This window comes from Semicossyphus pulcher, unplaced genomic scaffold, assembly GCF_022749685.1.
Source record: "Semicossyphus pulcher isolate SPU_LCO1_2020_fin unplaced genomic scaffold, fSemPul1.0.p SCAF_13, whole genome shotgun sequence".
Lineage (NCBI taxonomy): Eukaryota > Metazoa > Chordata > Actinopteri > Labriformes > Labridae > Semicossyphus > Semicossyphus pulcher.
This window is the reverse complement of record NW_027211637.1, coordinates 2,661,605-2,676,081: the sequence shown is the minus strand read 5'-3', so window position 1 is coordinate 2,676,081 and position 14,477 is coordinate 2,661,605.

Below are 14,477 nucleotides of genomic sequence, written 5' to 3'. Positions count from 1 at the left end.
TTCAAATGTATAAAACCTGTTTTAACCCGTTTAAATGTTGAATATGGGATTCTTATCTAACACACACATTTAGCAAATATCTCCTCATGGTTTGCTAACTGTTTGCTAAATGAATGTCTGCACGGTTTGTCCACAGCCCTGGCTCCATAAAGGGGCAACACATAAAGAAGCCCTGATTGAGCCGAATAACAAACATCAGCAACAGGAAGCGTTCATGCTCTCTGACTGCTGCCAGCTTCTCTCTCTCATCTCTTCCATGGAACAGCAGATTGTTTGTTACTATTTAATTGTTAGAGTTGTTTTCATGATGATGTGAATTTGGGGTGCAGAGTCATAAAAGGGGCAAAGCCTTTAGAAGTCATTAAATGTGAATATGCTTGCACCTGTCACATTAATCCATTCAGCAGCGCGTCCTCTTTAGACTTTAAACTCAACCCTGCTCTGTGTGTGCAAACATGCAGTTGGTTTACAAACACAACCACAGACTGTATAAAAAGATGGCCGACATGACAGCTCCGTAAAAGTGAAGCCAAAACATTTCGGGTGCCCCCTGCTGACTGGCTGCAGTATAGCTCATAAAGCCCGCCTCCTTCATGTTAACAGATGGGACATGAGTCAAACTATAAAATCAAAATACACATCAAATACATTTTTCTCAAACATGGTTTCTGTCATTATAGTTAGTTCTTATCATGCTGATTTATGTCCAAGTGTTCATTTTTCTGACAAGTTTATTTTTAATTAGTTATTTGATGCTGTCAAAATGTTGATTGACAGCTCTGTTGACAAATCCGGCTCCTGCAGCCGATCAGCTCCGGGTGAGCAGAGTGGAGGACGATCCGCGAGTGGAAACGTAACTAAAACAATCACTGCAGTCATTGAAGTTTCCATACCTGTGAACGTTAACCTCAGACCAACACAGAGAAGCTGTTCTGCTGTTAAACACGCTGGTGTGCGGGATCCTTGCTGTTTTTTCAGTAAGTTAAGTGTGTGTTTTGGTTAGCGGAAGTGGCTACGGCGGCTCCACCCTCCGATCTCTACTGCGCTGGCTCCATATGACGTCACCATCGCAGGATGGCAGCGCCTATCACAGGGGCTATTTTAGCATCAATTCCATACAATGAGAGCAGATGGAGACGCGTCGTCCATCTATATATACAGTCATTGAACACAACAGTGATTGTCCAACTTCACCAAATGCATTTATATTCAATTTTCAAGAATTCTCTGCCACACATGAACTTGGTCGATGAAGTACAAACTTTAAATACAGTTTGAAACTTGGTGACATTTGATGATATAAAACACTCAGTCAACCTTTAGGTGGATGTTTCCAACGCTTCAGAGCCCGTTTGCACTCAAATATTCATAAATTAGTACATAGCTTTTGTTTTTACTTTGATTTACTTTGACTAAATGCTCAGAAGAAAAAACACCTACCACACGTCAGTGAATCTCTTCCATTTGAATGAATCACCTTTAAAAGGCTCATAAGAACATCCAGGAGCGACCTCCTCTGCACCCACAACCAGCTGACAAACTCCTCACTCCTTATGATCGTAACATCTCCACACTGACAGCTTACTCAAATAAAACTGTTTCATTTTCAAACACTCTCACAGGAGCCGAGGCGAGCGGGGAAAGTACAGCAGCGGAGTAACACACAGTGGCAGAAGGCAGAAGGCAGAAGTGCTGACTGAGCGACAGACAGAGATCACTTCCTCTTTTCATCGGACCAGGTTTCATTCACACTGTACCTTCACTTTAACAATATCTGAGGTTTTTTCCCTACAAGGTTATTTTTGGGGTTGGACCAACATGTACTTTTTAAGGTCAGGGCACAGAGGTCGATGTTTTTTTTGTCACATGATTCAGTACCTGCAAAAAGATCCCTCCTCTGCAGATCGAATGACTATGAGAGAAGTAGAGCATGCAGAGACTTATCACCAACTCTGCAGGTTTTCACAGCCCCGCAAAGTATCGTGCAACCATTGACCTTGACGCTAATGTTTTCTGATTACAACAAGAAAAGAGCTAGTGGGAGTGGAAAAGCCAGTTGCCTTAACAGATGCAGGACACTGTCACTTGTTTCAGCCCATTAAGGCGTTAAAATCAAATATCTGCAACGGTCCAAAATGAACATTTCTGATGATATTCCAGGCAATAATTTGAGGCTTTAATAAAGCACGTTACTGAAGCTGCATTCAGATTATCTAATGCCATAACGACACAATCAGATACAGTAAGTGGCAATGCACCTTTAAAGCCCCCCTCCAGTGAAATCCAGTGTTTAACCTTGTAAACATCTCCATGTGGTGTTCTTCATGTGCTACAAGACACATCAGGGACATAATCAGCATCATCTCCATGGCTGGTCTGCTTTTTACCTGCAGTGTACCAAGGACAGGCTGAACAACACGTTTGCAGATTGGCAGGTTTGAGACATCACAAACCTGAGGAGCCAATCCCGTTACTGGATGGGGTGATGCTATGCGCATCATTATGTGTAACCTTCAGCAATGCGCGAGCCGGCTGTAACCGTCGTCATTTTGGCAAACTCACTACTGAGTTAGCGTTACTACTGCTAATTACTACATTTCAAGCTAGCTAAGTTTCAACAAGTTGCAAGTTGGAAATGGTCAAAGTGGGCGGGGCCTGTACAGATTCATGAACTTTTAATGAAGGAGAAGGAGGAGATGCCTTGGGAGGATTTTTACAAGGTAATTAAATGTGTTTTGCAGAAAAACATATCAGACACAATTTATCATTCCAAGCAGAGCATTTTATAAGTCTTAAAACATGACCTGAGCTGCTCTTTAAGCGTTTTACATTTATCCTAAATTGATGTTTTTTCTTTTTACATCCAATAAATCTGAACATTTTGAAAAGTAAGGAAAAGAAAAGTTGTAATCTGTTAAAGTCGGGAAGAAAACTCAGGTACGTCAGTTTTCGCCTCTCGTGTGGTGCAGGAGTCCTCGAGATTTTGGTATCTGGCTGAATACATCTTACACAACATTTAAACACCATCGGAAAATCTCATCAGCAAACTTCCCACTTCCCTATTAAGTAAAGAAAAGCTATAAATGAATCAGTGTTTTGTCTGTCCTAGATTATGGACGGCTTGGGCTTTCGCTCTCAAATCCCCAGACTCACTTTCACTCTGCTCTCAGTTTCATAAGCAGAGATACCTATATTCAGCACCATATATTGTAAAACAAAGTTGGTTGGTCTTCTCTGACACAGAGGCGTGATAAACACTTGTATCTTTTCATCTATAAATCCCTGACTGGACGTTCGCCATCGTACATAACATCCATGCTGAGCAGGACCACTGGACTCCACCAAACCTGCTCCTCTAACTGTCTAATGCTTCAAGTCCCTCGGGTTTACGGTGAACCAAATACGAGCTTTTGTGCTCTAAATGTGTGGAATAATTTACAACACGCTCTCAGGATCGACACTCAGACAAATCAAGGCGATGATCTCAAACTTCTTCACCTCAGCTTTCGATTGTTTTCACAGAGTTTTGTGTTTTTGGTTGTTTTAATTGTTATTTTCTGTATCTAGACATCATTGCAAATCACCACCTTCAGCTCAACCTATCCAAGACTGAGCTCCTTGTCATCTAAGCCAGTCCCTCTGTGCAACCACAGATCAATATCCAGCTCGGACAAACTGAACTCATACCCACTACGTCTGCCCGGAACCTGGGCGTCACAAATGACAGCCAGCTAACCTTTGAGGTTCACGTGGCCTCGATCGCTCGGTCATGTCGATTTGCTTTGTACAACATCAGGAAGATCAGACCCTACCTGTCAGAGCATGCACATTCAAGCCTCTGCAGATGATCCAGAACGCAGCAGCGCAACTGGTCTTTCTTCAATCAACCCAAAACGTCACATGTCACTCCACTGTTCACATCCCTCCACTGTTCACATCCCTCCACTGGCTCCCAGTCTCCGCTCGCATCAAATTCAAACCCTGTCGCTCGCTTACAAAACAGCAACCAAAGTGTCTCCTGCCTACCTGAACGCCCTCATCCAGGTGTACACTTCGTCCCGCCTACTACGCTCTGCCAATGAAAGGCGCCTGGTGCTCCCATCACAACAGGGCCCTAAGTCTCTAACTAGACTCTTCTCCTCTGTCGTCCCCCGGTGGTGGAACGAGCTACCAAACTCCATTCGGTCCACAGAGTCCCTGTCACCTTTAAGAAGAAGCTAAAGACCCAGCTCTTTATGAACACCTCTGACCTTAATGATTTTGATGCTGTTGATGATGATGACATCGAGGATGTGGTTTATGCTGATTAGGATTTTCATGATGATGATGATGATGATGACTATGATCTTGTTGCTGTTGCTGATAAAGATTATTATTATTTAAAACAAACAAACAAACAAACAAACAAAAAAACGGCCTATACACTTCCTGTCAGCACCAGTGACCGATCGCACCTGAAACTGTTTGTTGGCTCTTCCTGTCTCGGTCGTTGCTTGTGTTGCATTAACTCTCAGATGTACGTCTCTTTGGACAAAAGCGTCTGCTCCATGAAATTGTAACATTGTAACAAATGAGGGAAACCTCAATGATTTTTGAGGCCTAAATAAAGCTTTGAATGAACTGAATGAGAGGTGTCTAAATGACAGAGCTTTTGATTGATTGATGTCAGGATGGAAAGATAATTTCAACAAATATAACAAAAGGATGCTTCTAAAATCAATCACCCACACGAGCTTAATTCCAGCACAGGAGATAATAATAATATAATAAAATACAATAATAAATGTGCATGTATCTGCACCTCCACTTATCCAATATGCATATCATCAGCTCATTTTGGCCAACAGAAATCCATTATTGATCATCCCTTTCTGCCTTAGCTTCAGTTATTCCGGACTCTAAATGTGCACTGTAAAATGTTCTCCCATAAGACGAGCAGCTACAATAAATCTTCTATTTATTAAACGTCATGTATTTAACATAAATCAGGAACATTAAAGAATTTGAATACTACAACAAAACAAACTGTTGAAGGAACTAAACTGTGATATAAATAGAAAGAAAAACTAAGTGGAAAAAGTGGAACTGAAATAACTTTGATGAGCAGACATCCTGCATGTGGACTAAAATAACATCCTGCAGTTTGGAGCTGAAGTGACGCAAACCTCGACATGTTTCACAGCAGGCAGCAGCTCTTCGACACATGACTGCAAGCAGATGATGTAAACGGTTACTTTCGGTGAACAATAACTGCCAATTTCATCCTTACTAAGTGGAAAATATGAGTGAGAGGAAGCACTGATATGTTTTATAGATGAGGGATTTCATGCACCCCCTGTTTCTGTTACAACTTGGACTATTCGAGGTCAACATAAGCAGCGACAGGAAAGGGAAAGACCATCTTGCATGTGTTTGTTTGTTTATGTGTGAATGTATGCATAAGTGCATGAACATTTTTGTTCCTTCCCCGTGCGCTGCATTGTTTACAGTGCAGCTCGAGAAGCGACCGTGTGTTCAGATCACAGTGAAGTGAAATTCTCCCTCCAGATACGTCTGCTAAATAAACGCTGTCATCTCTCGGTTCGTCCCATCCCCCGGAGGAGCGCCCGTTCATCTGTCTGTGCTGAGTCTCAGTCTCACTGTAAACAGTAAGTTACACAGAGGCTGCACTCTGGCTTACTGCAGCGGGATGAAGCCCAAACAGAAACAGATTTTCTTGTGATCGACTTTAATTAACGGCTCTTCAGTTTAAAGAACAACATCATGATGCAGATTAGGAACAACATGAAGCTTTGTCAGGTCTGTCCTCAAGAGGAGAAGGAAACTACTTTAACATGACAAGTTTGTTGAATGGAGAGTGGAGCTATCATTTATGATGCATTCAAGGAATACGGGAAATCTTAACGCTCATCAGCTTTCACAGCGTCAAGCAGATATCTGTCAAGTTGAAATTTATGATCTAGAGCAGATTGTTAGCTGCACTCACATGCAGATTTCTGTTTATAGAGATTAATAAAAAGTGAAATACATACACTGCAGCCTGCTGACACGTGATTGGTCAACACTACTCTGACTACAAACGTACCACAAACACTTTCTGTACTAAAATCCGGTCGCATGCCAAAAGATTCAGATCATGTAGAATCTGTCGAGATGAATCTTGCACAGAGGTTCAGCCAGTAGAGGGCAGTAAACACATACATTTATTAACCCCTCTGGAGGAGCAAGAACCTTCTTTACATAATGTTCCTTTATCCCTTTTGTTGTATTTTTAATGCATTGTCTAACAGAGGACAGGAACAACCACAGATCTATCCACAGCACACCACTGATGTCATTGTGTCCCTATCATTAAAGGTAATTCACATTAAAAAGCTGGGTGTGGGTTACCTTGCTGCCGCCGCTGCTGCTGCTGCTGCTGCTCTTGGCGGTTGCAGGAACGCTCTCACCGTCAGACATCTCATCATAACTCTCAAACTCACTGGAGCTCCAGCCGTTGGAGCCGCGGTGATGATCAGGTCTCTGGATGTCCTCATAGATGTCATCAACGTCTAAACATGGAGGACCACAGACGAAGAAACTATACGATGTAGTCATACAGTTTGCACTTGTGTCTCTTAAGACAAATTCATGTTGTAACACATGAACCTGAACAGTTACCGTCCCAGGGATTCATTGCATTGTTTCACAGTGTTTCAAGTTGTCGGCTGGATATGAAACATTTCCAGCTGCCTGCTTCTTACTGTTAATAGTCACGTAACCGTCGCTTGAGGATCTCGGCCATTTAACTATATCTTAAATTGGATGAAGAAATTAAGTCAGCGGATGCATGATCTAAAGATATCAGAGGAAAAAGCTAATGTTAGCAGCAGCTCGGCTCTCAGACTCCTACCCAAAAGAACATCAGAAAAATACAGATATTTTTACATAATACTGCTTTTGTCATTATTTTATGGGTTGCTATGGTGAGGAGGACCCTTTTAATAACCTTGTAAATGATACATTTGGAAGGAATCCTTCCATAAAAACAAGCTGAGCACCCAGAACAAGCTAAGCTAATGTTAGCTGCTGCGGCAGCTCGGCTTTAAGAAACTCCTGACGGCCTGTCTGCTGAAAATGTAGGAGAAACAGTGTTCTTCAGCTTGAAACTGCTTCATTCAGCATTTATTTTCCAACTAAATATATCTTTACTTCAAAACAACAACACTGGTTTAAAAAAGTGTACTTCAGCACATATTAATGTATCTTATAGTTTAGCTGATGACCTGTATCTAACTGTTTCTTAAGGCTTCTGTAATTCTGTAAAAAGATAAGTTAAGATCAGCTTTACTGATCCCCCACAGGGGAAATGTACTCGTTACAGCAGCTCACAAAACTCAGGAGAGAAGTAAGCCGACTTCTTTTTGCAACCAGCAGAGTCGCCCCCTACTGGACATTAGAGAGAATGCAGGTTTAAGGCACTTCCCTATTGGTTTACTGTTAAAACCAGGAGGCTATGTCCACTTATTATAGACCATCTATGATTCTGATCAGTGAATAAAACATATTTGCATCTTATTTTAAGCTTTAGCCTCCACTGTTTTAGTTTGCCTAATGCAACTTAGCAGTCGACTGTGTTGAATGCTGCATGGTGGTTAGAAGAGTCCCTTCTTTTAATGCAGGACACTTCTGTGTTGAGGACAAATAATAAAAGCACCCGCAGACTCACCTTCCATTGGGTGCTGTAGGCTCTCTGCAGGCACATCATCATAGATGACCTCGGGGTCTCTGAACATGCTGTCCGGGCTGCGGGGGGTCACCGTGCTCTGTGTTTTCAGTCTGTCTGCCTCTGCTGCGTGATGTTCAGTCTGAGGACCGACTGAGGGGAAGGAGGAGTCCTCCTCATTCTCCTGCTGTGGGCTGCACCCGTTCACTGCACAGCTCGACTCGTCCTGAGAGCCTTCAGGCAGTAAAGAATCCTTTTCTGCACAACAATATTACACAGGACAGCAGTGTTAGTGTTTTTACGAGTGCATATTCTGTATTGAAGCATTGTTTTTTATAGAAGTAAAAACTGATTAACCTACGCGTGTGTGGTACTTTATTTGCTAAGTGAGGGACCTGATGAATTTAGCAGAAAATGTTCTTGTCACAGATCCCATCATATTACATTTACCAGAGGAACATCAAGACCACTGTGAGGCTCATAAAAACTCTAATCTGTGTATTCATTTGTAATATCGCTTTAAGAAAAGGTCTGCTAGCTTTAAGCTAACTCTGGTACAATACATGGAATGGTTACATTTATGTTTAATAATGTTATAATAAACAAATATTATGAGAGTAAAGTAAAGGAAGAGAATTACGAGATAAAAACACTAAATTAGTTTCATGTTAAAAATCAGAGTTTGTCCTGCACCTATCATCAGCCGCCGCATCGTCGATGTGGCGTCTGTGAGCTGAGCTGCCACTAACTTATTCGACCCAGCTTGTTTTTAGTCACGATTCTTTTAGTGTTCTCAGAGAAGGTAAAGTAACAATCTCTAACTTTTTCATGTCAATAAATGTCTGTTAAGTCTCTATCTATCTCTGAATGAGGTCACACACTGGTGATGAGCCTATGGCCCACTGATGAAAGCCTTTGCATTGCAGTATATAGTATTATGACAGACTGGGTGTCTCATGCGCTCAGTTAGTGACACGTTTTCCATCAGCCAACAGTGGTTGGTCTGTCGGATGTTGTGTTTAAACTCTAAGTAAGAACAGTCGACAGCCAGCGTGTGCAGGAAAACATGGCGCTCGTGTTGGCTCTTATAGAGGTTTTCATGTGGTGCTGAAGAGTAAGATCAAATACATGAACAGAAAACAGTGAAGTGAACAGTTCATTTTGAGTCATATCCAGCCCTGCTATCTGCATATGCAGAAGTGATGTGTTCACTACAGCAAAGAACAGTCCCTCAGTATAAATCTCCACACGTTGTCCTGGTGTCTGTAGGTATATGAAGTATTTACAGTATATACACAAACATCTCTTAGGGCCTCGGCCTCTGCTGCACTGATGCAAACGTTTCTGTTCCTGTGTAAGACCACGTTGGTAATCATTTAGTGTTTACCTCCGTCTGACTCTCTGAACTCACCTTGCATTTGGAATAATCTTGTTGTTTTGTGATTTAGTTAAGGTTGTGTCCTCATATAAGTGTAGTAGTTAAGTTAATGTTCCATACGATGTTGTCTATAAGTGGAATATAATGTCACGATGCAAAATATGGTGTCCTTTTTCCACTCGTGTTTTCCAAACCAGCAGAGGAAATTAAAATGAAAACTATTGAGTTGTTTGTGTGTTTTGGAGAACTATATTCAAATTGTTGTTGTTGTTGTTGTCTTTAGCCGAGCACTAAATTCACTGACAGGAAGTCCCCCCTCTGACCTCTGAGTTATTCTCTTATAAAGGTTCGCTGCCTTCAGGGAAGATTACTACTTTAAATTCATGATGCAGGAATCTTCTGGAGAACAGGTTCAACATACACTGTGACCTGTCAGGACTGGCATAATACACCAACACACGCTCACTACAGTACCACATGTAGGCCTACACACAGACAGAGAAACTGTTTGTACTTTACAGGGAGCAGAGGGCAGCTAGCTACTGTTAAAGCTAACAGCTGGGCTAATCATTAGCATATCTATGTTCTTAGTATCCCCAGCTCAAAACTCTTTAAAGGGTTTTATGTTATCAGCATTGCTATTTTCCCTATGACATGTTCAATGTATGTTTACCTGGGTCTATATGTGAAGGTGACCCACCTACAGCCGGCTAATGTCCTACTCCTTTTACACTTACAGCTTTTTTGGCAGGGCAGTTTTCCTTCACTTTAAAGGGAAAGTTCAGACATTTTGAGGTGGGCTTTTATTTACTTATTTATTTTAATTAACCTTTATTTTAGCAGAAATAACCTCATTGAGATACAAAATATATTTTACAAGGGAGTCCCGGCCAAGACAGCAGCGTAGAAAAGCTTCACATGAAGAACAAACCTAATCCTATTTTTATCATCGTCCAAGCTTATACACTGCTCCAGTTTAAGGTGACCCTGTTGTTCATTAAAATAGTAATATATATAATTATGAGGGAATCATCAACAGTCACAGTATTATCAGGAGATGACGGCCAGCACGACGCTTGTTTGGAGAAGCTGGTGGATTAAGTACACAGAAGCTAAAGTATGTACCACTGTGGAGTTTGGAGCATAGACGGCATCAAAAGATGCTTAAAAGTGAAGCCAAAGCCTCTCTATCGCCCCCTGCTGACTGGCTGCAGTATAGCTCATAAAGCCCGCCTCCTCCATGTTAACAGATGGGACATGAGTCAAACTAAGTAAGTTTTCTGTCATAATAGTTAGTTCTTATCATGCTGATTTATGTCCAAGTGACAAGTTTACTTTTAATTAGTTATTTGATGCTATAAAAAGGGGGTGTTGCCTCATGATTGACAGCTCTGTGGACAAATGGGGCTCCTGCAGCGTTCTGTTCCTGAGCAGAGGAGGAACGGCGAGAGGAGACGTAACTAACACTAACACTAAAGTCATTGAACTTTCCATAAGCGTGAATATCTGCTTCAGACCGACACAAGAAGCTGCTCTGCTGTTAAACACGCCAACAAGCCGGAACAAGATGGCAGCGCCCGTCTCACGTCTCACTTTTGTACATCAATCGAAATATTAAAGCCCCACCTAAAAAACTATTTTATCTTCACTATCAGTTTGTGCATACTCTATCATTTTGATTATTTCAAAGGGCTGTCAGACAGTCCTCTTCCTTAGCACTGTTTTTTAACTGTACAACATCTGCACCAAGTCCACATAGTAATTACCTGAGAACACAGGATGATAGGGAAATTCCCATTTGATAAATAACTTTGGCATAAACAGGCTTCTGTCTTTCTATTCCAACACAACAGGGGGAATAACAAGCTAGCTACTACCTAAGCTAACACAACAGGCAGGTGATGTACCTTTGTTTAGCCGCCGTGTGAGCTCTGAAACCACACAGAGCCACTCCTTGGCTCGATATGATGTTTGTGCTGTCCGAATGCAACCAAACACAAAAACATCCTCACTTTGGTTAACACCAAGCTCTGCTTCAGAGAGGTCGTCACATCAGATCGTGCCGTTCTCACCTTCATAAATGCTGCTCGCCTTCCAGAAACTGTCCGACTCCGCGGTCACTCCCAGATCAGAGGAGGTGGAACGTCTGCAACAAAGGATTGAAGTTCATTCAAATAACTTTTTATCTTTATCACTTGAAAGTGTCGACAGAGGACGTCAGATAGTGGCAGAAGTTCTTCTATGTCTTTAAAACCCCCTAACAACTTTTTATCAATCTACGAGGTGTTTCTTTCCAGTTTCGCAGATTAATTGTTCTCCAGAACTTCTCCAGATTATATTTAGGGAACTTTAAACCCCTGCAATGTGGTTTAAAGTTCTGGAATAAGCTTGTAAGTAAATCTGGATTATATGCATGCATGTTTTATAATGAGGCAATATTTCACATTGTTTATACAGCATCAGAGAGTGATGACAATAATAAAAACGGACAGACAGGGACTACATGACGTCAATGTTTTGTGCAGACCAATCACATGACAAGGAAGTAAAAGGTGCGAAGGATCTGATGTTATACATCATGTGTTTATTGCACTGTAAAAGCTTGAAAATATTTAACTTCTTTCACTTGATTTTGACTCTAAAGTTTGGAAGTAGAGGGCTGAAAAATGTTACCGGAACAAAGCTTTCAGACTGTATTTTACTCAGCACATCAGAGTTGCTGCACGTGAAGCTAAATAACGAGGTTTGGGGCATTCGTTTATGAAATGTTTGAAACACCCTCCATAAAAACAACCACCAGGTCCTTGGCGTACATCTACAGCATGAATACAATCGTGCTCATGTAGACGTAGCTCAGTCTGTAGGGACTTGGCTTGGGAAGTCTGAGGGAACCAAACGGTCACCGGTTCAAGTCCCGGTACGTACCGAGCATTAAAACTGAGGCTGGGAGCTGGAGAGCTGCTTTGTTTCCTTAAAGTGGGCAAGGCACCAAATCCAGCTGCTCGGGGCGCATGTCCATGAGCAGCCCCCTCACTGCGACATCTCTCCATTAATGCACGTCCTTACAGTCCTGTTTGTGCATGTGTGTATTTTGGGCCTATGATTTGCATGTTTCTAATAATAATAAGAATTTCACCTCTGTGATTAATAAAGCGTATCTTCTTTTTGTCCTTCTCTGCAGCTGTGTGTCCAGCTGTTTCTTTCCTCCTCGTGGTTCACAGGAACATTTAAAGGACCAGTGAGAAGGATTATACCTTCATCTAGTGGTGACGTTGCAGATTGCATCCAGCTCCGGAGCCCAAACCAGGAAGTGCATCAGACTGTGAAGCAAGTTTCACATTGTGGCCGAACCATCTAACCAGCTGTCACATGATGCAACAAAAAACATGTTTTTTCTATCAACTCACACTGTGAAGGAGACGTTTGTAAATCAGCTGTTTTTGTTTTAGGATAAAATGTCTGTTGGACTCAAATGAGATCTGTGCAACATTAGACATAGATCGCAGATTTTAATGTGTCTATTAAACATTTTCCTTATTATCTTTTACAGCCAAATGATCTCAACTCACCCCTCTGGTGACTCCCTGACCTCCCTGACCTCCATACCTGATAAAACAGAGAAAGAAAATTATAATGCAATCCACAAGCACACAAACCTTCATTTTAATAACTCCATATGAGTAACATGATGTATTTACCCGAGCAGTGCTGCGGGTACGGTGAGGAGTTCTTCTGCCCCGCACCGGTCGTTCCGTTCACGCCTTGCATTGTTGGGTTTGACCCCGCTGTGCCTGCAGTCCAGTCGCTCTTCGTTAAAGAGCCGGAGCTCTTCTCTGGAGGTCCGATTTCATCCTCGTCATCAAACTCAAACTTCTCCCCCTGCTCGTCTTCATCATCATCATCTTCCTCTGTGTGTGACGCCCCGTTAGGTAGAGACACTGGGGATAGAAGAAGGTCACTGATTACCAAACTCTCTCCTGATTTACAGCAGATTCATGGATGAGCAAAGATCTTTAACTCAGATCTACAAAACAAGCTTTTCAGAGAAAGTATTTACAGGACGGTTGAGCTGAAGTGTAAGAGACTGTAAATAAACTAACAGTGATTATCCCCTCATACAGATGAGAGGGAACACACACACACATAAATATCTACTGTGTCTGCTGCTTTGTGAGGGCAGTCACAAAAGTGTTTTTACTGTCGGAGTAAAGTTAAAGAGGAAAGTTGTATCTTTGTAGCCTGGTTCAGGCCACAGACTGTAGCTGTGTCTCAATTCCGGCGCTGCATCCTTCAAAGGACGCGTTCCAGGGAGGACAAGTCATTCGTAGCCTGTGTAGGCCGCAATGAAATGAGACGGTCTGGTCCACGGAGGATTTCCTGTTTGCGTCAGCAGCTGTTCCCGCCCCTTACTCTTGCGTCGCAAATGCCGCTGCTGTCACCTAGCAACGGGCAGCCAGCTGGCTAACGAGCTAACATAACTAGCGTCCGATAATTTAACCTATTATTTCAAATTTTAAACCCCTTTTGTTTGTTAAACGATTGAGTTCAAACCAAACATTTCAAAGTGTGTTCCTCTGCCGTGTAAGAGTCCACCACCTCGTTTGAATTGGCTCGCAATGAATCTCGGGATACGTTGGGCCGAGAAGGACGCACCCGATGGATCCTTCATGGCCCGGGAAAAGGAGGACGCATTTGAAGGAGCCTTCAAAATGGGACAGCCTTTGATGCGCCGCTGTGACACAATCAAATAGGTCCTTCAAAGGATGCAGCCCCTGAATTGGGACACAGCTAGAATGGACTTAGCCACCCTGACATCACCCACTGGTTTGTGAACCACCATTTCTGAGCCTCGACTTCAGCATTTTGGCCAGCGCCATGTTGGTTTTTTAGGTCCAGAAGGGACCATTTTTGGATGAGAGAGAGGATGTCCAATAGCTCAAGTTAGTGACTTTATATTAGCTTGGGTGACACTAAGGAAATAAGTAGCACTAGTTCTAACTCTAAGAGGCAACGCCCCTCATTATGCATCCCTTTAAGCCTTAATGAAATTTAAAGAAGCGAGTCATGAACCAAAAACTGTTTTTGTCCAGGCTGTAAACTTTGGGCTTTTACCCTGCTTGCAATCTTTATGCTAAGAGAGCCTGCAGCTGATGTGTCAACGTCTGCGCCTCTGTACATGAGACGCCTGCTCCGCCCACTGAGCTACACCAGCACCCCAAACCTTAGCTAAGCCTTTAACTGTATTTTCATCTCGTTCTTTGAGTTTTAAATTAAGTTTAACTTGTTTCATCATCATCACAATTAGCACAGCATCTGTTATGCTTAACTTGATAATGATGCAAGATCTTAGATTTTACTTTAATAAACAAGTCAATTTACCACTTTGAGTCAGGT